The sequence below is a fragment of the Camelus bactrianus genome, chromosome 3 (genome assembly GCF_048773025.1).
Source record: "Camelus bactrianus isolate YW-2024 breed Bactrian camel chromosome 3, ASM4877302v1, whole genome shotgun sequence".
In the NCBI taxonomy this organism is placed as follows: domain Eukaryota; kingdom Metazoa; phylum Chordata; class Mammalia; order Artiodactyla; family Camelidae; genus Camelus; species Camelus bactrianus.
Genome location: NC_133541.1, coordinates 76886910 through 76913274, shown reverse-complemented (window position 1 = coordinate 76913274; position 26365 = coordinate 76886910). Strand labels below are relative to the sequence as shown.

The 26365-nt window shown below is 38.5% G+C and overlaps 1 protein-coding gene across 1 annotated transcript in view; it reads left to right on the top strand.

The window, feature by feature from the left end:
* The window catches only part of LOC141575530 (uncharacterized), a 147344-nt gene that overhangs the window by 5076 nt on the left and 115903 nt on the right, over positions 1 to 26365 (top strand). The window contains exon 4 of the mRNA XM_074354919.1: positions 5183 to 5379. The gene's annotated coding sequence lies outside the window, so the exon portion shown is untranslated. The remainder of the gene's footprint in view (positions 1 to 5182; positions 5380 to 26365) is intronic.

Sequence of the window (26365 nt, the reverse complement as noted above, 5' to 3'; positions counted from 1 at the left end):
TCAGGAAGTCAGGACTGGGTGAAGACCCATTAACCTTTCTTGGCTCTTACCTGCAGGATACAGGGCCTGGCATCTCAGAGTGCTTTGCTCATTGAATACACATTCTTAACTTAGATTCTGGGTCCTTAGATCTTAAACTAAGGACTGTTGACCTTTCAGATGGATGACTTCCAGCAGTGACGACAGAACAAGATTAATTTTCTGGACATTAATATGGTTCCCCCTAGCCTGGTATTATTGTCAGTCTCATGCATTCTCTATTTACCAGCTAAGAAAAAAACAAAATTCTCTTGTGTGCTTTCCCCAGACCATAGCTACTACTCTGAATTTGACTGATGGCTGCATCTGTCACTCCCACCTGACCCTACTGCTAAAGGCTTAACAAATGTTCTTCCGGACACTGAAAAATCAAACATTGACCCCCATGTCAGCAAAATGCTATTGCTGAAGTCACTACAAACCTATTAGCAGAATCCAGTTTACCTGGAGCAGTGCGTATTGTGAGGGCTAGGCTGATTGGCTATGCTAGCCAGATAGTTCTCAGAAGCACTCCAAGCCTGTTTTGCAGCAATAATTTAGCTGTAACCAAGGAGTTTATATATCACAAGGAACACAAAGTTGACTCACCCCAATAAATGATACTTATCACTCTTAATACAGTTAATGCCTCCAGTAGGGTACTGCTTGTGTGGACATCAGGCCTATACTTGCCTGACAAAAACCAGTCTAAAGTCTTTAATGCTGGTGGTTATAGACAATCACATTGCTCCAGAACTCCTGCTGGCCGGTCAAGGTAAAAGACATTCAAATGGCGACACCTGTTGCTGCACTTGGCTTACTGAATCAGGGAAGGTGGGACAGTCTATCTCCTACCTTAGAGAGAAAGCAGTGTGGCTCTCTTAGATCTATCTCAGAGGCACCTGAGATGTGCCTAGCTGGCTTGGCTCTGGTTGGGGAGCCTGTTTGCAATTTATCCTTCAGATAGGTCAGATCATCCTGCTAGGGGTCAGTGTTGGGGTCAGTCTCATCTGAGGTAGCCTAAGGCAAATGGAAAATGTTTGGTCCAAGCACCTGCAATTTATCAGTACAGTTAAGTAGGTAATCTAATGGGGACCTAAACTCCTGAAAATAATTCTTTCTTGGGTATATAAAAGGTTAGGGGTAGAGTTACTGAGAGACAGCTCTGCCTCCTCATAACCTTACATGGCTTTACACTGGCCAGACAGACAAGTCTGACCAGAGTCTTAGTGGAATGCCCCACAATTCCTCCTCGACCAGGGGAAGATAAGCTTCTTGTGAAGAGCTGCCAAGAGGCTGCCATGAAACCATTTCTCATCCAACTCCCTAATTTCAGCTAAGCACAGGACTTTAACCCCACCTTCCTCCAGATACAGCTGCAAACTTCTATGTAAGTCTAGAAACTGCCCGGCTGTAGTTTAGATGGCTTCTCAGTAACGGATCAACCATCACTACTGTCTTTGTCATTGGGTCCCTCCAGTTCATTGTCATCCAGGGGGACTAGAGATGTGGGGAGGTGACACCCTGCTGGTATTTTTTTTTTTTTTTTGCTATGCAAGTAAAAAATCATCTGAATCCAGATAAGCCTGTGGTCATCTTTCTGGCTGAATCTCTCAGTGTGGCATGCCAACCTAGCAGCTTCAGTTGTGATCCTTGTGAATCTTTAGCCACCACACTGCTGCTTAGGAGCTGCTCAGCCACTTATTACTTAGAAGGGCAGGAATTTCAGTCTGAAGGATGAATAAAGCTGCTATAATTCACAGGGATATACTCATGTGAAAAAGTAGGGGTGAGCAGAAGCAAGACTTTGACATTTGGGGGCAACCAAAGGCTATAGGGATGAAGCAAGCGGAGAGAGATTGAAGACACAGGAAAAAGAGTTAAGTAGAAGATCAAGGTGGTAGAGAAGAAGATGGAGCGTTAGAGGTCAGTAGCTCTGGTGGAGAGAATCACTCTGGAAAGGAAGATGCCCCACTCCCACCCTGGGACCAAAGAAGCCTCCTCCATGTCCTTTTCTATCATGGTGTTCCTGTTATCTTCCGGTCTGTCTCTTACAAGGTCTCCTGCCTATCTTGCCCTAATGTCACCACTTTCCCATATTTGTGAAATTTAAAAAATTTCAATGACATATTCTTGCCTAAAATCTATCAGTAGTTTCTCAGCACCTTCAGGTTTGATTCTAATCACATTAGTGTGGACCCCAAGTTCCTTCAAGCTGTGACCTCTGCCTTTCTTTTTCTTAATTTTTAAATTTTAATACAATTTTTAAAGGTTACTTTCCATTTATAGTTATTCCAAAAATTGGCTATATTCCCTTATTTCACAATATACCCTTGAGCCTATCTGATCCCACTCCCCCACCAGTATGTTGCCCCTTCCCCCCCACTACTAGTAAGTATTAGTTTGTTCTCTATATCTGAATCTGCTTCTTTGTTTTATTCACTAGTTTGTTGTATTTTTTAGATTCCACATATAAATTATACCATATGGTATTTGTCTTTCTCTTTCTGACGTATTTCACTTAGCGTAATGCCTTCCAGGTCCATCCGTGTTGGTGCAGGTGACAAAATTTCATTCATTTTTATGGCTGAGTAGTATTCTATTCTATATATATATATATCACATCTTCTTTATCCATTTATCTGTTGATGGACATTTAGGTTGCTTCCATGTTGGCAATTGTAAATAGTGATGCTATGAACATTGGGATGCATGTATCTTTTTGAATTTGTGGTTTTGATTTTCTGGGGTGATGTACACCCAGGAGTCTGGCTGCTGCCTTTCTATCCAGCCTTATCTCCTATTGTGCTTTCACATACAGCCTTCACTCTGGTTATGCTGACCCACTTCCCTTCTCTCTAATGGGCCAAGCAAACAGGGCTACTATGTATGGTTGTGCAGACAGCACATTGAACATCTCCAAGAAGTGCCATACATATTGCTGATATTGTCAGTTTGTATAGTTAAACTGTTTTCTGGAAGATGGCAGTAGAATGTCTTATTCTAATAAAATCAATATAAAAGGAAAATTTTGTGACAGACAGAAGTAAATTACTACCTTGAAGAAAGAGCCAATTTTATAAAAACTTGAACAAAGATACACCTCAAATCCATGGTATAATTCTTTATGTTTGGAATGTCCTTCAGCTCCCTTGTCCGCCAGCAAATTCCTCCTTCCACACAGGGAAACTCAAACACTATCTCTCTATCTTTATCTCTTCAAATATTACCCGGTGTTTTTTATAGCTACTTATCTCATGGTCTGGAAGTATTTATGTCCTTTTCCCTCTTCTGAGTTGTCTAGGGTTGGGTTTTTCATATTCATCTTTATTCATTTCATCCTGAATGGGCACATGAGGTGTTCTGGATCAGAGGCAGATTTCTTATTATCCCACAGTAGGAACTGCATGCTCCCTCTCCCAGCTTGCCCCAGGCCTTACCCCTGGGACCAAGTGATGAAAGCCAATGGAAGTTTTCTTACATGAGTGGCCAGATACTCTGTAGACAAGGGACAAGGGAAAAGGATTCTTCTCTCCTTATAAAGGTAAAAGAGGCAGCTGCCCTCCACCTCTCCTGAAAGTGTCTCCTTATGCCAGATGTCTTCAAGCTCCAGGGCCTCATTTCTATTTGAAATTTAAATCACTAGAAAGATAGCACTCCAGTCTCCCCAGGACCTTCAGAACTAACCTAGGTACCTTCCCTAGGATATAAATTTTTGCTTTGGGGAAGATAAAAGAGTTTTTGTTAACCCTTTGGATCATAGCAATTAGCTCTGTCATTAGGGAAACAGGTAGCTACAGATCTAATCCTTGCGGTAGGAGAAAATGTTTCTAGGAAAACTGAAAGCAAACATTCTCTATAGTGCACACATTACTGTGGCTTAGGAGGCTACAGACTCTTACAGGAACACACACACACACACACACACACACACACACACACACAAAACATGGAAGTTATATTTTCCCATTTCTAGAAGCCTACATGAGGGAGGGTCCCATGCCATAAAGATTTCTTCTGATTCCTTCTCCAGGACACACAGTTTTTGTGATTTGGAGAAAGTTGTATAACATCTCCAAAACTCCATTTTCTAACATTACCACATTTGGATAATAATAGCTGTGCTTCAGTATTTGCTGTAGGATTACAAAAGATAACAAATGGCATATTAGGAGAGCATTACCCAGATGCCTTCCATTTTCTCTGGGAAAGGGGAAGATGGGTTCCGTGAAGGGGTGAGTAGGGTAGAGAACATTTGAAATAGCCACTGTGGAAAGTAGGAAGTCCACATAGATAATGGGACAGCAGTGATTTGTTATAGAGCAAGTCTGCAATTTTCTCCCCCTGGCTTGAGAGCCCAAGGAAAGTGGACTCAGGATGATCCATGAAGGGCCTTTCCTACCAGGATCCTAGAGCAATGGCCATACAAGGAGTGCTCAGGACTGAGAGCATATACTCTGCCCTTCCCCTCTCCCACTTAAATATGTTTTTTGCAGTGGAGATTTGTTAAAATGAGCACTCAATGTTATCTTAAATAGGAAAAGAGCCTCGGGTGAGGTTTCTAGAAGGTGTGAGGTCCGGAGTTGAGAGGCTGTATATCCATGCAAAAACCTCAGGTTATATTTGGTAATAACAGGGAAAATTTCTGTCTTCCCCTGTCAACTTTTACTCTAATATGTCTGAGGTCTTCAAATGCCTAATACATCATATCTGGGGTGAAAGGTTGGAAGAGGGTAGAGAAAAAGTTCTAAGAACTTTAGAAAATTTTGTAATTTTGTTTGCATAAAACTATAAAGAATGGAGAATTCAGTTATTTTCTCCCCTCCACCTGTTGAGAAGAGCAATCTGCCAACATATTATTTCTACACATTATTTCTGGGTATGCCAAGGATATAGAGCCCAAACTACCCTTTACTTGGGTCATTTCTCAGGGTTGCATTTGAAGCAAGCAACCAAGTAATATCTTCTCCCAAACAAAGAGCAGGCTCACTTACCAAACAGTATAAAAGCAGTAAATTCCCTGAGTTTAATATTCCTTGGCTGTGACAGAAAACTACTGTCTATGTGGACCCTTCCCCTCGGACCCCGTGGGGTTTGAGAGGTCATGGGAAACTAGTGCCAACATTGTGCCAATGCTTTGACATGCTCCTTTGTCTCTCTCTAGTCCAGGCATCTTGTGTTTTCTGCTGGCGTCTATGAAATGGTAACAGGCCCCAGACTCTTCACAGATCCTGAAACTACTCACCTACCTAAGAGAATCTGGACGTTACTGACATAATCTCCACCTCCCTGTGCCTCTCCTCCCATGGAAGGAAGCTGAGAGAGTGTGTGAGCCAGCCAACATAATAAACTTCTGGCAAGGTAAGGGAAAGAGAGCTAAAGGAGGAATGCCTCTTTTTCATTGTCCTTCTCATTTGAACTTATTTATTGACTTATTTTGTGACTATCTCTCTCAATAGAATGCAAGCTCCTTTGATTTACCACTGTGTCTTAATGAGTAAAGGAGTGTCTAGCAATGTTGAGGCTTAATAAATACTTGTTGGATTAATTAACAGATTATCTGAGCCCTGAGCCACAAGTTAAGGTGAATTGGTAGTACTCATAATAGAAGTCTGTTTGCTCTTGAGCTGCAATTAAAGCTATTCCTCTCTTCTTTGTGAATCAGATCTTTGTGTGCCAAATCTTTATGTTCCTATACATTTTTTTAAGTTTTTTAAAGAGAATTTCCTCCCATATTACTTTACCATTCACCTCAGTTACTAAAGGATATCCAACAAGGGGACAGAAAGGAATGAACTGTATGGTGAGTGACCATTCAATGCTGGGTACTTTACGTGTGTTGCTTCATTTAATTCTCACAACTCTGTAAGATTAGTACATTGATATCTATTTCATATATATATATATATATGTATGTGTATGTATATGTGTATGTACACATACATATATATATATATACCTAAGTTCCCTTTATATATACATATAGATATATTCATATATATGAATTTTTAAAAATATATAAGGGAACTTAGATACAGAGAGGTTAAATAAGTTGCTTTAGGATACATATATGCTATAGCTTATTTTTTCTGGTTTCAAAACCCCTTCTGTGTTTACTGTATCATTTTATAGAGTTACAATACTTTGTACCTTGTGTTACAGTAAATAGATTTTCTGAAGTAACATCTAGGATGTGTATTGGTCAAGGTTCAGTGTAAATAAATAGAAACAGTTCTAAGTATTTTAAGTAGGACTGGAGAAATGAGTTAACAGACTAGGCCTAAGAATGAATGATTCTAGCACAATACAGAGTTGACCTATCAGTGGAGCTGAGGATGACTGGAACACTATGTTCAATGACACAACCCTATGATAGAAGGTGGAGTCAAAAAGCTACTGCTCTCACTACTGCCACAACTGCCTATTGGCTTCCAAGAGGTTAAATAGTGAACCGTGGAACATTGCTCCAGAACACTTTTCCTATGACCTTAATTATAAAGAAATACAATCAGAAGTGGTCATGAGGATGCTTTCAACTTCTCTATGTTTTCTAAATCTTGCACGAGTATATCTAATTGACAGACGTCATTCATATCCATAGCCTTAGGTGCAAAGAACTTTAGGAAATGTTTTAGCTTCCAGTCTCTGCATTATGAAAGCTACCATAATAAGAATGTAGAATGGACGTTTGAGTGACCCAACCTGCAGTACTTAACCCAGGCAGTATTTGGAGAAATACAAATACTTACACAGAGATAATAGGTTCAAATGTTTAAAACTGACTCTTTCCAGGAAAATCTCTACTACATGATTATTTATTTGAACTCCAGAGTCCTTACAGTCAACTCTTAATGGCTATGATTTATCCTGGGGAAAATATTCTCTATGTATGTTAAGGCCAATATGATATCTAAATGTACATATATCAGAGACAGGAAATTATTTGTGATGTGGAATCATCATTTTCACTTTTCTAAGCCTGTTGTTTGCTGACACTGTTATTGGCATGATTTTTTAGAAGAGGAGGCTTACTTCCAGCAAGCCCCAGGCCTTTCTCTGGATTCTCTTTGGCTCTGACTTCTCATATGCCAACACAGTACTCAACTAGGAAGGGCTTAACAATTTAGTACTTTAAAACTCCAAAGACACTTACTTAGCACATCCAAACATTTTACACGGAGGCCCCAGAGAGGCAAAAAGATTTGCGCAAGATCTCATGGAGACTAGACTAGAAGCCAAGTTCTCTGGCTCACTGTCCAAAGCTTTTTTTTTGTTTTGTTTTTTTAATCACAACATAACCAAGCCTTAGACTCTATGCTTCCTAAGTTCAGTGATATTGTATGTGTGTGCGTGTGTGTGTGTGTGTGATTCCATTTATATCAAGTTCACTAACAGGCAAAACTAAGCTATATTTTTAGGGAAGCGTACTTACATGTTAAAGTGTGAAACAGAACAAGGGAGTATTAACTGTCTAAGTCTGGTTAGTGGTAGAGGTGGGGAGTTACTAGGAAAAGGCAAGTGGAAATGTCTGGAATGATGGTAGTATTCAGGATACTTAGTTTTGTAGAACTCAAGCTTTTTTTTTTTTAACCCACTGTAATATATTTGACATTTTTGTCTTTAATAACACTTAGTTTTAGTACTTACTGTATAATTGAGACAGACTAAGTGCTTTCCATGGATTTTTTTAATTTAATGCTCATAGGAACACTCTAATAGAGGCACTATTATTATCCGCATTTTATAGATAGGGAAACCGAGGCACAGCCTTTACTAGCCAGACCAAATCCACACAGTTAGGTAGCTGTATTTGATTCATCTGGCTCCAGTGTCTTTTGCTTAACTATTCTGCTAATGCTAGCCACCAGGAATTTGGTGGGTGAGTAAATTTTGGACACTTTTTATTATTATTATTTTACAGTCATAGAAGTTATAGTTATGAAAACCATATTAATAAAAGAAAAATCTGGATGAAAAATTATACACAGACCCAGAACTGTGATTACATCTATGATAAAAATGTAAATGCACCTGGATAAAAGACCAGAATACAAAACACTGTTAGAATAAATGCTGGAGAGGGTGTGGAGAAAAGGGACTACTGTTGTTGGGAATGCAGTTTGGTGCAGCTATTGTGGAAAACAGTATGAAGATTCATCAAAAAACTAAAAATGGATTTACCATATGATCCAGAAATCCCACTCCTGGGCACATATCCAGGGATCCTTAATTCAAGAAGACACCTGCACCCAAATGTTCATAGCAGCACTATTTACAATAGCCAAGACATGGAAACAACTTAAATGTCCATCGACAGATGACTGGATAAAGAAGTTGTGGTATATTTATACAATGGAATACTACTCAGCCATAAAAAATAATAAATGATGCCATTTGCAGCAGCATGGATGGCCCTGGAGAATGTAATTCTAAGTGAAGTAAGCCAGAAAGAGAAAGAAAAATACCATATAATTTCACTCATATGTGGAATCTTAAAAAAAAGACAATGAACTTATATATAAAATAGAAACAGACTCACAGACATAGAAAACAAACTTATGGTTACAGGAGGAAAGGGGGTGGGAAGGGATAAATTAGGAGTTTGAGATTTGCAGATACTGACAGATATATACAAAATAGATAAACAAGTTTATACTGTATAGCACAGGGAGCTCTATTCGATATCTTGTAGCATACAGTGAAAAAGAATATTAAAATAAGTATATGTATATGCACATATGACTGAAACATTGTGCTTGTGCTGTACACCAGAAATTGACACAACATTGTAAACTGACTATACTTCAATAAAAAAATCCTATTTAAAAAAATAAAAAATAGATAAAACACTGTTAGATTGATGAAAATATAGGTGCTTTTTTCCCTCTTCTCTGTTTTCCAAATTTATTTTAAAGTGGTTATATTAAATTTATAATGGAGAAGTGTGCTCTAAAATAAACTTCCCATTTACCTGAAACATAAAATTTCATTTCCATACTCTTCTGCAGCTTTGTATAATCTTTTAGCAGCCTCTTCTGTTCAATGAGTAACTTCATTACTAAATTGATGGCACCAGATCATTCTAGCTATGCAAATCACAGATCCACAGCCAGCTGAGGAAAAGACAGATAAAAGATTACATTAAAAATTAAAGCAATGTGTGGAGATCTGGGTAATGTGCTTATTATTATTTTGACATATTTAATATTTATGCAATTACAAAGCCAGTCACAATAAATCTTAAATCTTAAGTCATACTCCTTTTGCCCTTTGATATTTTTGACCTTGAACTGAGACTGCCAAATAATATACAAGAAATAGCTGTAGGAGAAGCATTTCCTTTGGTCTATAAATGATAAATGCTTTTTCTTAGAAAGTGATCTCATTTCTTCCTAGCCTTTGTTTATTTTCAACGCCTTGTATTTTTTTTACTCTGTTATATTCTGATCACCCTTGAAAAGCACTGGGCTTTCAGTCTTCCACAGTTTGGTTGTGTTGTTTTCTGGTGCTGCTACTGTGATGTGTTTTCTGCCAGAGGAAATTTACAGGTGCATTAGCCTACTTGACAGGCACAATGAGCCACAAGGCTCACCTAAGGAGAAACTACCACGTGCTGTGATGAGGTTTTCTGTCTCTCCATCTCACACCCCCTCTTACACCTTAGTACCCCACCATGATTCAGATAGAAATCCCAAGCACTTTTGCTAATCGGTATTGCTTTGGATCCTGGATTTAACTCTCTGGTTCCTGGTAACAGAATTACATTGGTTCTGCAGTTAATTCATATTTCTGCAACAATCTGACTACAACAGTTTATGGATAAAGCCCATGTCTTCACTTACAGCCAGATAGATGCCAAGTAAGGGATGGATGGGAACCTTTTTGTTCCTATGATGAGTCATTGACACAGAGGGGAGAAAACAGCACCTGAGAACTGTACAAAGGAAAAGCAATATCATTAAACTCTATGGAGGGTGTTCAGAAAAAAAGCTGAAACACTTAATTTACTTTTCTCAGTGTATCATAGAAAAATGGTCAAGAATCAATAAAATTTATTAAAAATTCAAAAACAGAAAATGAGACATGAATGAAAGGGTAAACTCTTTCCTTGGCAGATTCCAAATAAATTGGAGTATTACCCTGCGACCACTAGGGATCCAAAGGCCTGTGCATGTTCACTTTCATATAGATTATGCCATCCATCAGGGAGTAAATTTGCTAAGATATAGCAGTTTTGGTACATTCAGACCCTGACTTCATGCTAAGCTCTGTTCAATTTAAAATCTCCCAGTCCTTTTAAATAATTTCTTAATTTTGAGAATATTCCCTTTATCCTTAGTATGTTTGAATCATAAGCATGTAGCTATGTAACCTAGAGAAATTATTTAGAAGAATAGTCCAAAATCACATGTAAGTTTCTTGCTTGATTCTCTGCCAAGAAGCAGAGATATTTGCTAGGCCAATCTGTAACATTGGTTTGAGCTGCTGTATTTGTTGAATGAATAAATAAATGAATGAACCTTGCATTGTCTGGAAACCAGGAATAGGTGGCTTCCTGGTAGATTTATTCTTTAGAGAATTAACTGGGAACATTCTTAGTTTGGCCCTGTCCTAGTCAGTTCAGGCTGCTATAACAATATGGACTAGGTAGCTTTTAAACAGCAGAAATCTATTGCTTGCAGATTTGAAGGCTGGAATTCTGAGATCAGGGTGCCAGCCTGGCTGGGGGAGGGCTCTCTTCCAGGATGCCGACTTCTCACTGTGTTCTCCTGTGGCAGAAGGGGCTAGGGAGCTCTGTGGAGTCTCTTTCATAAGAGCACTAATCCCATATGAGGACTCTACCTTGTGACCTGAGCACCTCCCAAAGGCCCCACCTCCTAACACCATCATATTGGGGGGTTAGGATTTCAAAATAGAAATGGTGTTGAAAATGAAATATTCAGGCCGCTGCAGGCCCCATTCCCTTTTTTTCTCTTTCTTGGGGCCATGCTCTCCCAAAGGTTTCAGTATAGCCAGATACAGCTGTGTTCTCACCTGTGCCGTCTGTCCCTCCCCATCTTTAAGAGGAGACAAATAACAGTTTTTCGGTTCTGGCAGCCTGATGGTCCTTGGAGAGACTGACTTATTCCTCAGGCTCCCTGAGAGTGAGAGCAGACTGCAGATTCCCATCTTGAAAGTGGTTCTTCCTTAGTCTGGTTTTCTGCAGTGGCAGTGGTTCTCCTCTCTGCCTTTTGCTTCTCTGTAATGACTGCAGGGATGAGGAGACAGATATAGTTTTCCAGGTTGTCAGGATGACAAGAGGTCCTTCTAGCTAGTTCAGAACAATGGCAACAGTCACCATTAATCTTGCCCATCATCTGGAAAATACAGAAAACCTGAAAAGCAGGAATTATTTATCCTCACACAAAGAAAACCAATGTGCCAGTCTCTAGACCTTATATATAGCCCTTCTCCATCTAAATGTCTTTAGAAATAGAGTTCATTAATCTAGGGTGATTTGAGTAAGATTCTTTCTGAAACAGCAGGCCAATTTAGATAAAACCCAAGGTGTCTTTAAATGCATTTCTTGTTTGTTTTGTTTTTTAACTGGAAAGGTCAGAAAACAATGGGTAAATTTTCAAATTTCTGTCTGCATCTAAACCAGTGGGAAATTTACTCTAATTTTAACACTGAAATATTTTAACAAATAATCATCAAATGCTTACTGTATGCCAGGCAGTCACTGTTGTAGATGCTGGAAATATAGCATAATGTGTATATTGAACCTTCAACAGGAAGACTGCATATAGACACTGAGAATTCATCAGGCTCTCTGATGACTCCATTCACGTTTTCTGTACCCATTCATCCTTTAAACTGTACTCAGGTGAGCTCTCCAAATGGTGGGTTTCACTTGCCTCCCTTTGTCCTCCCTGGAATAAGCAGAAGACATTAGATCCCAGCTCCTTCATCCCCAACCTCAGCCTGGTGGATGCATTTTCATCAGGGTGAGTATACCCAGGAGCAGAATTTTTATCATCTCCTCAAAGTCCTGAGGACTTTTTCTTTCAGTACCAAAAACTCTACTGAAAGTCAGTGCCTGGGTAGATTAACTGCCAAAAAGGACCCTGAAATGTGGAAGCATTTGCCAGTCTGATTATCTGTGCTCATAGTTATCTGGGGAGCTGCTACAAATGTATAGAGGGGGAATATTACTCATTTGGAAGCCTGGCTGTCAAAGAAAATCTGAACCCAGGAGCTTTTCTCCTAAGAACCCCTATGACATTTTATTCTTTAAATAAATCTTTTCTTCCTTTCTTTAGGTAAGAGATTGACATTTTAAGATCAATCATGCCTCTGCTTTGCAGGGTTGGTTGACTTAGAACAGGATAAATGGAAATTAAGCAAAATTTCCAATTTTGAATAAAAATGCTCAAAATAGCTATATTCTAACTCGGTATAAAAGAAGGATGCTTTTCTCCCAGTGGTCATTCTCATTACTGTGGTTATCTCAAGACCTTTTGATGTCAAAATTTCACCCTCTTTTCTCTAAAAGAACCATTCTGAACATATCTGAACATACACTTGCTATTTCAAAAGCAGCAGAAAGCAAAGGAATCCCATGCTACATTTTCTCCATTGTAGGTAAGGATATCTTAATGATTCTGATACAGTCACATGTTACCAGCTTAGCATCATGGAATGCTTCAGCTTGTTACTACATGCTATAGGTGAATTCTTTCCTCCTGTTTATATTATTTAGCAGCCCCTCCTCTTGTTCATAACGGGCTTGTTGCAATTGGCTATCCAATCTAAAAAACAGATTTTACAGTGCTTTCAACTAATTTAAAATGATATTTTCAATCATTAAGGCTTCTGGACCATTCAGTTAGTCAATGCACATTTATTGTGAGTCTACTATGTGCCAGGCACTGGAGTGGTGCTGGGTACCATAGAATTCCGGGGAGAATGCTGTAATCAAAGGATCAACTAGATGAGGTCAGGAAATACTCTTCTAGGACCAGCCTTACCCATGACATGTGTGGCCTGGGCAAGGCTGTCAACCTCTGGGATTCCAGTTTTCTCACATGCAAAATAAGGGGTGGACAGAGTCTAACATTTTGTGATTACTGCTTGTTTAGTTAACTCATTGCCCTGGAAACCCAGTGGCCTCATGGGGACCTAGGTGAATGCTTTTATAAACTTTCCCAGAGGGTCCTAGATCTACTCCAAGGAGCAGTTTTAGTGCTAAATGAATGATTTTCAAAGAACCAAGAAGACAGTTAAAGAAAGAGTACATATATGTTTTTCACTTTACTGGCAATTTGAGAATATTCTCCTCCAACATGCTTGCCTGCTTTCTAGTTGCTAGATAGAATAAGGGAGTAATCTCCAAGTGTGGAGGGTCAGTTAGAATTCCAAGCACCATGGTCTAATTCTCCCTAGGATAATAATAAATCAATGTTACAAAAACAAGCAATGAGTCCAGATAATTCTGCTCTTACAGTCGTGACAGTTCATCAAGGCATGTTAAAACTCTAACTCTGTGCCATTTCAGCAGTTCCAATAGTTTTCAAAGCATCTGAGACTTCCTGTTATTACTACTTATTTATTTGTGAGTATTGACAATAAAATGAATGCTTGCTGTTTGCATAATTTTTTTGTTCCTTATTTTCAAGCCACTAGATATTCTTCTAACATCATGTGAGAATTTCTTCTTTCTGCCAGTTTCCACTATATAGCAGGTATTTTATAAAGTGTTTATAAAAATGCATCTGAATTTGCAAAATATGCAAGTTTGGTATTAGGACCAGGAGGCTTATTTGAAATTCAGCATGATTCCTTAATTTCTAACCTAAAAAAAAGCAAAGGAAAAAAGGAAACCTCATATTGCTTTTTAGATCTCATCTTCCTGCATTTGTGGTTAGTTCATTTCAATTTCTTCCGTCAAAAGAATGTAGTAACTCGTCATACACCATTGATCAGAGGGAGGACAGTTTCTTGTTTCTGTTTCTTAAAAAAAGACCCCACATATACAACATACATAAAAATTTTTTTTTAAAAAATGGAGAACAGGTAGTAAGGTATAAGTTATATTGAGTAGCTGTCTCTATTTCCCTGATTTCCCAATAACACTTCATGGCTTTCTTTTCTTTATTTCCTCCCTCTCACTATAAATATCAGAGCTGATGACTGACTTTTACTGCTGCCTTTCACGCAAACTCCTCAGGCTTGCAAATCAGCTCTTGATTCCGGGAATCATCTCCCTGTCTCCTGCCCTTGCTCGCACAGTTTTCTAATGCGGCTAAGGGGCCACAAAAGGATCCACATTGAACAGCGCCTTGATTTGAATAGTAAAACTTGAAGGGTGGATGTTAGACTCGTTGCATCAGCTCATTTCAGTCCCCTTGGTGCGTGGTACAAGGCAGCCACCCCTGGAACATTTTGCCTATGGAGAGGATGACAAAAGGGCAACCTGGATAGGTGACAAAAATGGGGAAGAAAATAGAAATGTTTGCAGAAAGCCTTCCTGCAAGCAGAAATTCTACTCCCTACTTCAAATACTGTTGTTCTTTTAAAATAACATTTCAAGATACTTTATCTTTCTAAAATGAGTTATCTTGCCTAATAATAGTCCAGTGTAACAGTCTAGTATATCTATTCTCTAACCTCATAGTTCTTGACACTCACATTCTTGTTCTGACTGATCAAAACGTATGAAGCATGTTTAGTGGATATATTGGTGGGGGTGTGTGTATATACACACATATACATCCAAATACTATGTTGATTTAGAAACAGAAGAATGAAATAATTAACCATGATAATTAGCATTTTTGGGAACATACTATGTGCCAGGGCCTGTACTAAGCACTTGCGCTCTCTCTCTCTCTCTCTCTCTTTTTCTCTGTCTCTCTCTCTCTCTCTTACATACACACACACACACACACACACACACACACTCTCACATACATATTCTCATTTAATGTAATCTGAGGTAGAAACTATTACCAGTTCCATTTTCCAGGTAAGAAAACTGAGGCACGAAGATGTTAAGTGACTTGGTTAGGATCACATAGCTGAAGGTATCAGAGGGAGGCATGATAATCCAAGCACTGCATTCCTTTGCCTAAAATTGAGGGGCTGTGCGCAGTCCAACAACTGACGCAACGTGTATGTTCTGTGGAAACTTGGTTCTAAATATCAACTAAACTTGCCAAACTTCTAAATTTTGTGACATTTCTGTTCTCTCAAAAAGGGAAAGTTCTTAGAGTTATAACTCTTGGAAACAAACGTTTAAACCTCAGGCTCTTGGACTAAGCTGGCCAATATGATAGCACATTGGCTATTAAAATTACAATTAAACTAAATTAATTTAAGGCCCCCAGCTGCATTTGCCACATTTCAAATGCTCAGTACCAGCATGTGTCTCATGGATACTCTGCTAGCCAGCACAGCTATGGGACATTTCCACCATAGCAGCAACGCTGCCCAAGGAGACAAGTAACTGAGGAGATACAAGAGAGTAAATGATCCTTGAGTTCCTTCTAGAAAAGGCACTAACATGTGTTTCCAAAGAAAACATTTATTGAGTGCCCACTCTTGGCTAGGCACAGTGCTACGTGCTGAGGGTACATTGATCGATATGGATCAGTGAGGTAGACATGATCTCTGCCCTTCCTGGAACTCACAGTCTCTTGAGCCAGTCACCAGGGTGAGCACTGCTGTGATGGGAGGTCTAATAAGCTGGGAGACAAAGAAAACCTAGAAGATGCAGGTTTAGGGGTCAGGTAAGGCTTTCTGGGGGAGAGAGGAATCTAAACTAAGGCCTTGATTGTGAGAAGACTTATGAAACAAATACAAGAGGAAAAATGTTCCCAGTTGAAGGAACATCCCGTGTGAAGATCCTTAAAGGGGAGAGAGCATGCCATGCTTTGGAAGAGTTTAAAGTTGTCAGTAAAGTTACTTTCTTCATTCGGTTTCTTAGGATCAGAGCTTGAATTAAAAAGAAAAAAAATTTTTTTTGCATTGTCCAAGTTATAGAGGGAAGGCAGTAGAGAAAGAAAAAGCAGAGGGTAGTTCAGAACAGGTATGCAGGAGCCAAAAGTGGCTAGTGGCTACCCCCATCCCCCAGCACACTCCAGGTGCTACCCCTACCCACTACCACACTCAAGGTGCTGCAATATGCAGAATGTGTGTGGACAGCAGGGTTAGGATGATGACAACAACATGGCAGCCACTTTAGAGGAAGGGCATGTGCCTGATACCATGCTGGGCAGTTCACTAGCGTTATTTTACCAAATCCTCATCATAAACCTAGCTCCTTTTCCTACATTTACATGATTCAAAATTGGTAGCATAATCCATGAGATAGAACAACCTGAACTCATGAACTCCTTACTTATTTGCTGAAATAGCAGGTTATACAGGGTCTCCAGTTACTGTTTCTTCCCTGCCCCAGGCTAGTACCACCTGAGATTACCAGGTAGACGAATGATTTAACTGACATGAAGACAGACATGGAAGCAAAGCCAAAGAGTAGAACTAAGAAAACTTGTGCTGTAGAGAAATTAGTTTACACCAAACTAAAAGTAAAGTATAACCGCCCACCCCCCAAAAAACAAGTGACTAAGGGAAATGCCCTCTCTTTCAGAACTAATTCACATAATGATTAACCATTTTCTAATACTGATTAACCCCCATAAAAGAATTTGGGGTTTTAGAATTTTCCAGAAAAGTACTAAACTAGGAACACTTGTATTTGTCGTCTTACCCAGGAACATTCAGACTGACTCAAAACATTTATGACTTAACAGTGAGATAGTTCAAGCCAACTTTCTTCACAAACTTCCCTCTAAGATTGCTTCAATCTGTTGAAGACTGTTTTATGACTCAGCCCAGCTAAAATTTCAGCAGCGCATATCTTCAGATAAAATGCTTCATTCACATCAAGCAGTAATTAAATGTGCAGGGCATGAAATAAGCAGCAAGTTTGGCTTCAGAGCTGTCTTGCAATCTGTAAGCATTCCAAGATAGACCATATGCCTTTAAATCTAGATGACTGCATACGTATGCAAGAGAAAGCCAACTGCCATTTCTACACAAGAGTCATCAAAAGATGAAAAAAGACAGATTTATATTGCTTGTCTGATGAACGTATGTTAATATATATGTCCACTGAGACTTGGTAAACTGCCTTTAACTTTCCCTTTTGTGTTCCTGATTCAGTTTTACTAGAGAAAACATTCAAACTGACAACTCAAACCAGCATTATTCTTAAGTAGCTCATTGCAATGGACTTGGGTAGCTGTCTGGAAAGACAGATGTTTTGTTTCTCTAGCAAGTGTCGCCACCCTTTTCTTATGGTTTTTTAAAGAAACTTCTCCCACTCCACCACTGTGCCACCCTGGCTCCTGAACATGCTTGCCATGCCTGGGTAGTGGCATGGGGAATTCATTCAATCATGGACATGTGATTTATGCGACATGTCTCTGTGTGAGTCTACCTTGGGATTGCACAGACATGGGGAGGAGCAGTCTGCCATCCATGGGCTTGTTCAGCCAGGAGGATGTCAGAATAGAGCCGCTGATGTCATATTGCTACCAAATGAAGAGAGCCTGTGTGAGAACAGTCAAGCAGAGACAAGCAGAACTGGGAGATAGAGACAGAGTCCTGACTGCATTGTTTGGGCCCCTGGATTTCTTCATGTCCAATGTTACTTCGTAAGTATTGAATGAGTTAAGCAGTGTCTGGCAACCCAGGAGTTGCTCAATAAATATTATTTCCCATTTCTTTTCCTCCCTCTTTGACTTTGGCAGCTGCCAGACAAGGATTCAAACCATCTTTGGCAGCCAGCACTTCTGTCTCTTGCTTTTAGAGGAAAGCCAGTAAGACACACTGGAAAATGATGAGCACAAAGTCGGCATCCTAGAACAAAGCAAGCTTCCTCTGCATCTGACAGATACCTCTTTGGAAACAGCCATTCTTTGCTCAGTGTACTTTCATAGCTCAGGAAAAAAGCCCAGCCATAATCAAGCTGGGACAAAAATGACACTTTATTTCCTAGGGAAAGGAGATGACTCGGTCAAACCATAAAGTGGAACCTACTACAGGAAGCAGGCTACATAAGCACCTCGGAATGCAGTTTTCAATGGACAATTGTATGAAGGTGCCAATCTGCTGTGGTTGGCTATTTGCCAGTGGCACCATTATGTAGAAAGCAGGCAATCCAGAGTGTTAAAAATATAGAACTTAGCAACTTGACACTGTGTTTAGCTTCATGAAAACCAGACATTGTGGTGGTAATTAGTGCTAAATATTAAATGATCTAAAATTCAGGCAAGATACGACAAGTAAAACCATCACTACTGAATGATGTTTGCAAAATATGCATCCTCTCATCCCTGCGCAGTTGTGCAGATAAACTATTTGCTTGCACAGTAAATGCTGGTGGTTGATTATCAGATTGGCTTGTTTATGTGATGCAATCTGTGTAGTACGAAAATCTTAAAGGTAATTTCTGAGACCGTATGTTTGTGATATTTTCAGACTCAATAAGCAATGTCATAAAAATCATAGAATTTAGAACTGGAATGGATCTTATAGATGAAAAAAGCCAAGGCTCAGAAAAGTTTAGTGAGTTACTAAATGGCAAGGGGGGGACCTCAAGCCATGTCTTCTGGTTTTCAGTTGGACATCTCTCCGTCATACAGCACTGTCTCATAGATGATCGCACAGAACATGAGAATAGGGAAGGATCCTTTAAATCATCTGGTCCAACCTGCTCGTTTACAAGTAAGGAAATGGGGCCCAGAGATGAAGCTCTTACCAAAGTGTAGAAGGAAACTAGGTAAAATTTATTGACTCCTGGACCAGTGCTCCCTCCTTGTTGCCATGGATAAGTTTGATTTATCGAACTTAGTTGTCATCCCACCATTTAATTTCTCTCAAAGGGCAAACAAATAAACAAGCAACTAGTCATCACCAGAGAAATCTGGCAGGGGGTGAAGTCTGGCAATAAAAATCTTTTAGAGAAACAGGGTCTCTTAGTCAGGTAAGTGTGTGGTGAAGTATAAATAAACATATAAATAAACTGAGCTGAAGGACTATAGTCTACCAGGTGCGTTGCGGTGTTTTACTTTTCCCGTAGTCACTGAGATCTAGCGGCTGCAGCTATTTCTGATACTGAAACCTTCCTAACTTCAATAAGGTAGCCTTTAAATGGCCTGCAGCATCAAGTCTCTTCTCGGTTCCTGGTTCCTAATTTCCTCTGATATGGTGGATGGGGTTAAGCAGTGAGTATTTGAGTTGTTGTTATAGTTTAAAGTTCAGTGCTTTGTAAATTCCTGTAGGATATGTGTATACCAAGTAGAGTCTGCATAACTGTAAATAAGTCTCAGCCTCTCTCTTTCCCATTGTACCTCACCCCGCTGACTCTCTCTCTTTCTGAAAATTAGAAGAGTTAAGTCATTCTATCTAAGGAAGAGGGGGAAGGTGAGAAGCAAGCCTCTGAGTTGCCTGTCCGCCTACAGAAGAACATTAACATTGTTAATCAGCATTACAGACTTGGCTCTGCTTCCCAGGGAAATGGTTGGTAGGATATAAAATGTTTTAATCCTTTCCAAGCAATGTTGTCCTTGGTGATAGCCAGGAAGGAGGGATTTTTTTTCTTTTCATTTATACTTTTTAGCAATCCTGTACAGCGCTGAGTTACTAATAATAAGAACCAAAATTGTCATCAAATAATGTCAAGTCAGATTAAAGAGGAATTATCAACTGCTTGCTCTGTGCCCAACCTTGTGCTAAATCCTACCAGAGAGACAAAAAATAATGTTGTCTTTCCCCTTGAAGAGTTCACCATCTTCTTAGAACAACAATATTTAGTAACAAAAACAATAAAGTGTTGCTCTCCCTTAAGTATAGTGAATTCTAGTATGGATGAGCCTTATCCAGTGCGGCATGACTCATGGAAGCAGTCAGAAGGACAGGGAGGAAAAGAAGGCTCTGATGAACCCAGGATGAACACTAGGGCTGTTTCACATGAACTAATGGGTGAAGTCATCTCTGTTTCTTTTCTCTTGTTTGCTTTGGCTTCCTGTGACCAAGACTCTTGAGACTGCAGTCTGTTACGGAAAGTGGTGGTCTCAAAGCCTCAGAGAGATGGTATGAAAGAGCCCCTTGGTAATCTTGCTCAAAACACCATCAGCCTCAGACCGAGGCTTGTTACGGATCTGAACAGGTGCTTTCCTCTGAACCTGAGTGATAAGCCTTAGATCAAACCTACTGTCTTGACTCTCTCATTATGAAGAATGGGAATGTGTATTTTGTTGTTGTTGTTTCCCTTATTTTTTATTTCCCCAGCCCACACTTTCACTTTTATGCAGATAATTCCCTTGGGGTCCACCCTATTTGTTCTTCAGTTATATCCTGATTTATCTGAGTCTTGGGTAAACAAAGCTGAGGCAGCAGTGACAACCCTTAAACAAAGAATAATAGTCAATCAACCCATAAATCCTGTTGGAACAAAGTAGATAGCAGATTAGCTGTACCTGCCAGCAGTCTGTTCTAAACTGCTTAGCCCAGGCTCCATTACAGTTACTAGCAAGGACTTTGGAGATGGACTCAAGATAGTGGGGTTCCCAAATAAGTTAGTTAACTTCTCAGAGTCTCTGCTTCCTTATCTCTAAAATAGAAGCAATAATAATCCTACCTCCTAAAGATGTCAGAAGGATTAAATGTGGTACCCCATGCAAGGTACTAAATACTGTGCTTGGTCCATGGGTGAATAAACAATTTGGGCTTTTATTTTTATCATTATCCTTAACACTGATCTGGATGCTCTTTCTGGTTCAATTTTACTGTATCAAAAACTACTGGAAGTAAATCAGAGGAAGGCCGCAATGTGCTCTGCCATTAGTAAGAGAAGAGGGAATGCTGAATTCAGGCACAGACCTGTAACAGTTAAACCTTAACAAAACTTTTATTGTTCAGTCAGTAGTATAGTCATACCAAATGCTAAAAATAGCAGCAAAGCGCCTACTGCCCCTCACCCTAAGAAATCAATAATTTTGTTTCTATGTTCTTTTTCAAGTTTGTCCATCATGAAACATAATTTTACAGTCACACATTTAACAGTTTAGATCCATTCAAAAAGCAAGTAAATCTTCTGATGAGCAATTATCAATGCCAACTAAGTACCAGGCACTATTCTAAGATGCTGGGAACATAAAGAAGGAAACACCTTGAAAATTTACAGGCAGTCGAAATTAAATATTGGATTTTGTTTTGGTAGTGTATATTTTCCCCCATAGCATAAGGATTTTCACATGTTGCTACAAAGAAATAGAGAAAGAGTCAAGAAACAAAAGATAATACATATTTCAGGGCTGGTAGTAAATAGAGCAATGACTGGAGAATGCCTGACCAACCCACATAATAGCTGAGCACTTTCCAAGAAGCATGGGAATATCCATTTATGTTACAGAAAAGGTAAAAATTAGAGTGATAGTTTTTTAAAAGGAGTTCACATAACACATGCATCATAGGATAGTTGCAATAGTGATGACTTAAGAAATAAGTAGAAATAAAGAGACAATAAAAGTATGAAAAGGAACGGCGTATGAAATTGAGGCCATTAAGGAAATGAAAGAGAGAAAAGAAAACTCAAAAACTTAAAGACAAAATCATTCACATTCACTATTAGCTTAACATTGGTAGGTACCACAAAATGTGGAATGTCAACCAGAAAAGAGAAATCTGTCTACCAATAGAAAGGTAAGAAGTCAATTTCAGTCTTTTAAAAAAAAATTATGTAACACTCAAAAGCAACAACAAAAAACTCTACAAAAATAAATGAGATAAGTGGGAGGCACTTGGCACATTTTGCAGGAGATTTTGTGAATCCTTCTTTTAAACACTGAATTATCTTGCTGCTATTACTGCATTTCTTATGGGAATCACACAGACAATTATGCAATGTGCCCAGGCTAAGCTGAGGTCTTTCTGATCCATGGCCTTTCTAGTAAGCATTTGTTGTCATCAAAAAGAAAATTGTGTAACTGGTAATCAGAATAATCCGTTTTCCTAAATCTTAGCAAACTCTCACCCAGAAATGAAAGCATAAGTGTATTTTACTGACAGAAGTAGTGATTCTGGGAAGGTTAGTGCTTTAGTTAGCTGGTTTACAGAACACTGGTAGAGAAGCAGAATATGAATCTTTGTTGGTACAGAGGCTAGCATGGGGCAGATATTGGTGAATTTCGAGTCTTTCCTCTGGTCATTTGATGTTTTTTGCTCAATAATAGGACAGACAATTTAATTGATGTCAATCATTTTATTAAAAGTAATCTAGCCAAAAAAACTCAAAATGTCTTAAATGTTAATAAATTGAAGACTAAGAATTCTCATACAGCTAATGCAATGCCATACTAATAAGCTATTAAGATAACATGTATACACAAATGTATTTAAATATTTTACAGAAATCACATAAATAATTAGGGTGATAGATAAGATATAGATACTCAAGATATAGAAAGATATTCAAGATACCTATTTATTGAAAAAATAATTCTAGTTATATAATGGTACTATATGTATACACATACCTTTTTTAAAGTGAAAATGCATATTTAATATAATTATTTCTGGAAGGATACACAGAGATTGTGAACAGTAACTACTTCTAGAAGTGAGACTGTAGTGAGAGGTGTATTTGTGCTTTTCAATGTTTGTACATATTCATATTCTTTGAATTTTTACACATGAAAATGAATTACCATAATAGTAAACTAGTTTAAAACAGAAAAATTTAATAAAAAATTGTATGGTTAATGGTAAATATCAAGTATATCTAAGAAAACAAACTGAAAATTTAATAAAGGGGTATCATTCTTTGGAGAAAAAAGTGAGATAAATAATTTTCGATAGAAATAAATTTATCTCATGATTCTAAAATAAAACAACCAGAAAATAAATGCTAAACAATACAGTAAACACATTAGTTGCCATGTGTTAACAGCACTAAATTGCAACCAAAGCTGTGAAGCTAATGGTTCCCTTTCAGTCAGTTACTTTAATTATCAAGAATCAAATATATAAATGAAACTTTTCTCAAAGAACTTTATGAGTCTCTCCATGAATATGCATCTGAAAGACAGAAGGCCTCTTCCCTTCTTCATAACCACACACACACACACACACACACACAGCTCTGCTGTGCACTGTCAACAGATGCTCACTACTGAAGGGAAATTTAATTTCATGACTCACTTAAAATATCAACATCTAAATGTAGACATTCCTTTCATTGGAATAACTGCTGTGACCATACCTTTCCATGGTAAAGACAAGTTCAAAGGGATGTATACATTTTTGGAGGGTGTCAAATGGCAATTTAACAGGTGGTACTTGTGAACGATAGGCTTTGGGGTAAGAGGAGCTCCCTCCTTGCTTTACTCATTCTGAGGCACATCATACCTGTTATCAGATGTGTCTATTGCTTCACTCCTTTCAGTATTTATATTAATATCACAAGGGATTCTTGTAATGCCAAACTTTGTAATGACAAAGAAAGAGGCAAAGTAAGAATGCCTGAATCCACACTGGGGAATGAATATACCAGATCATAAATAGGTAATTAGGCATACAGATACTATCTGGCTCTGTCATTAACCTCAAATCTTTCTCATTAAAGCACTGGTGAAGCCTTGAGCCTGGTTGCATTTGGATCCTCACCTTCTTCCATGTCTTCCACTGAGCCTCATCCACATACTTTAACTGTTATCAGTAACTACCCTTATTAATGATGATTCTTGTTACCATTTATCGTGAACCTTGGTACCATTTATATGTTGAGCACTGCGCCAACCACATTGCATATATTTTCTGTATTATTATCACTCCACAAGGAAGTAAGAGCTCAGAGAGGGCACACAGTTCATAACTGTCAAAGCTAAGATGGGAACCTTGGTGTACCAGTTAGGGTTCTGGGTTGCAAACAATAGTTCTGATCCTGGTTAACATAACGCAGAAAAGTGATTTATTGAAAAGATATCAGAGATCTCACCTCTATGTGTATCCTGCCAGAAATTATATATATGTATTTTTCTTTTTAAAAAAGGTATTATATTATGCTTGAGAAGGAGGCTCAAAACTGAGCAGAGGAACAAAGAGAAGGCTAGGAAGTCAGATGCTCAGCCCAAGTCATGCCACTTGCTTGCAATAGAAAAAGAAATGGAGACAGTGAATGGCCACCCAGGGGAGTGGATGAATAAATTACAGTGGAATTGACTGAATATAATGCAGCCATTAATTGAAATGAATAAACCTCTCCCTGGTACCTTGGATAGATTTTCATAAGGAATTGTTGAGTGAGAAAAGCATGATGCACAAAAGTATTTATACCAGAAGTGATTGGCTAAGGTGGGAATGGTGTCAGGGCAGGAGTATGAGGGTTGATGAATCCAAACAAAAACAGCAAAGGGAAGATACACTATGTGTATATGATTATATTTCTGTGTTTCTGTGAAGTTGTGCTTATGTATAATACATGTAATAAATATTTTTTTTAAATGCTAAAGGAATGGTGTAGTTAGGATTCTGTAACTGCTGCTACTGCCATGATCAACATGAGGTCTCTGCATCTGTACTTTCTCTGCATTTTTTGCTCCAGAAGGAGAACATCTAAGATAGAGAGCATTGGACTGGGTCTGGGTGAGTGTATTGGTCAGCTTAGCTGTGTAACAAAACACCACAGGCTGTGTGGCTTCAACAACAGATATTTACTTCTCATAGTTCTGCAGGCTAGAAGTCCAAGATCAAGGTTGGACCAAGTCAGGTTCTATAAGACCTCCTTTCCTGGCTTACAAACAACTTCCATCTCAGAGTGTCTTCACATGACCTCCTCTTTGTGTGTCTGCAGAGATCTCTCTCTCTCTCTCTCTTTCCCTTTCTCTCTCCCTTTTCCCCTTCTCACCTTCCCTCCTTCCTTCTTTTTCTTCATCTTCTTATAAGGACACTAGTCCTATTAGATTTGAGCCTCACTCTTATGACTTCATTTAACCTTGATAATTACCTCCTAAAGACCCTACCTCCAAATACTTCAACACATGAATTTTGTGGCACACAATTCAGTCAGTATCAGTGAACCAGCTTCCTTATTTATTTTTTTTCCATCATGGGTGTCTATGCCTGACTTCACTAGACTTATACATGCAGTAGCCAATTCTCCAAACACAGAAATGGCAGGATGGAGAAAGACACTTGACAAATCTGCAAATGTCTGACTTCAAAACCTATGCAAACTTAGATATATTTAAAGTCCTAAATGAGAACAATCTGCAACCTAGGATACTCTACCCAGCAAGACTATCCTTTAGAATAGGAGAGATAAAGAATTTCACAGACAAGCAAAACTAAAATAATTCAATAATACTAAGCCTATCCTAAAAGAAATATTGAAAGGTCTGTTCTAAATAGAAAAGAAGCAGGAAGCTATAGAAAAGAGAAAACCATAATTGGAAATGTGATAACTACAATAAGCTGCAAGAGAATAAGCATGAAGATGTAAAAGAGAACATCAAAATCATAAAAGGTGGGAGAGAAGAGCAAGAAAATGTAGATTTTCTTCTTGTTCTTTGTAGGTTGTGTTCGAGCCTATATGACTACCAGTCTAAAGCAAACAGATATAGTAATGAGTTAATATACTTGAAAAATAGATTAACTACGAAATCAAACGCATACAATAGGGTCGCAAAAACAAAAACAAACAAAACCAAGCCAATACAAAAGAAAATTATCAAACCATAAGAAGAAAAAGAAAGGAAAAAAGAAAAAATACCTAATCAACTGGAAAACAAAGTTTAAAATGGCAATGAACACACATCTATCAATTACTGTAAATGTCAATGGACCAAATGCTCCAATCAAAAGACACAGAGTGGCATATTGGATAGTAAAACCAGAGCCTACCATATTCTGCCTACAAGAGACCCACTTTAGGATGAAGGACACACATAGATTGAAAGTGAGAGTATGAGAAAATATTTCATGCAAATGGAAATTATAAGAAAGCAGGAGTAGCAATTCTCATATCAGACAAAATAGATTTTAAAACAAAGGCCATAAAGAAAGATAAAGAAGAACAGTAAATAATGATAAAAGGAGCAATACAAGAAAAGGATATTATACTCATTAATATATGCACCCAATATGGGAGCACCTAAATAAATAAAACAAATACTAACTGGCAAAAAGGTAGAAATTGATTGGAGCACAATAATAGTAGGAGACTACAATCATTGGACAGATCTTCCAGACAGAAAACAATAAGCAACAAAGATACTAAATGACTCAATAGAACAGCTGG